Below are 1701 nucleotides of genomic sequence, written 5' to 3' on the forward strand. Positions count from 1 at the left end.
ACTCCTGATTAATTCACTGCATTGGCCCCCCATTGGGAGGGAGAAAAGGTATGGGTACAGGTGTGACAGGCTGGGCAGGGCCAACCCCAGCATTTTGTAGAGGAGGAAGCAATTCTAGAGAAGGGTCCTAGGCATCCCCATAATCACACAAGCAGTAAAGGTAGAACTACTGTACTGGAACCCAGACCCTCCTCCCCTACCAAGCTGAGGTTTCCCTCCACTCCACCAGACAGTTGAAGGAAATGAAAAGCAAACTGCTATTTATTGGGGGGGGGGGGGAGGAGTCACTTAACCTCGTTTGTCTCAGTTTTCTAATCTGTAAAATGGGCTGGAAAAGGAAATGACAAATCACTCCAGTATCTCTGCCAAAAAAAAAAAAAATCCAAACAGGGCCAGGGAGAGCCTGACACGACTGAAAAAGATTGAACATCAACAAAATGGAGAAATAGGCCATCTTGACCTTGGACAAATTCTTAGCACAGTCCCTGACAAGAGCAGGCGCTTGACTATCTTACAGGAACCAAGCCTCACCCCTTCCATCCATCCATCCATCCATCCTTCCTTCCATCCATCCATCCATCCTTCCATCCATCCATCCATCTATCCATCCATCCTTCCTTCCTTCCATCCATCCATCCATCCATTCATCCATCCATCCATCCACCCATCCATCCATCCACCCTTCCTTCCTTCCTTCCATCCATGCATCCATCCTGCCCCCCACCTAAGGAATGAGTCTGTGGGTGGTTTTTAATGCTCGCAGCCCCGAAATCAATCCATTTAGAAGAACGCTCCCCCACCCAGAGCCAGAGCACGAGCGTGCCCGCTCCCTGCCCCGGCTGAGCAGGCCTTTCCGGCCGTCTACACCCTTGCTTGGGAGTTACAAAGAAGGAGAAAAATTATTATTAAAGAGTTGGAGCTGTAAAAGACTCCAGACATAATCTGATCTACTAACCTCCTTAAATCCCAAAGGGAATCCATACTTTTTACAGCAAGCCTTCTCCAACCTGTCTTTTTTTTTCCCATTAGGCAATTGGGGTTAAGTGACTTGCCCATGGTCACACAACTAGTGTCAAGTATTTGGTCTGAGGGCTAGATTTGAACTCAATTCCTCTTGACTTCAGGGCTGGTGCTCTATCCACTTTGCCATCATAGCTACCCCAACCCCTCTTAATTCTGGAGCGTGTTATTTCCTGTTTACCTTGTGCATAGCTTGCTTTTATACATTTGCTTGCATGTTGCCTCCCCATTAGAGTGTAAACCCCTTGAGGGCAGGGGCTGCCTTCTGCCACTTTTGATATCCCCAATGCTTAGCACAGTTCCCAGCACATAGTAGGTGTTTAATAAGTGTTTATTGATTGATTGATGGACCTAGCGCCCAACCTGTAGCAGAAACTAAGCTCCTTGAGGGCACACTGTCTTTTGTTGTTGTTGTTTTGTATCTCCAGGGCTTAGCACAGTTCCCAGCACATAGTAGGCATTTAATACATGTTAATTGATGGATAGATCTGGTGCCCAAGTAGAATTTACGCTCCCTGAGGGCAGGCACTGGTCCATCTCAGTCTCTGTATGCTTGTGGAATGGATGGATGGATGGATGGATGGACGGTTGGAAGAATGGACAGATGGATGGAAGAAAGGAAGGATGGATAGATGGAAGGATAGATGGATGGTAGGATGGATGGATGGAAGGAAGGAAGGA

The sequence above is a fragment of the Vombatus ursinus genome, unplaced genomic scaffold (genome assembly GCF_900497805.2).
Source record: "Vombatus ursinus unplaced genomic scaffold, bare-nosed wombat genome assembly UNPS02014799.1, whole genome shotgun sequence".
Lineage (NCBI taxonomy): Eukaryota > Metazoa > Chordata > Mammalia > Diprotodontia > Vombatidae > Vombatus > Vombatus ursinus.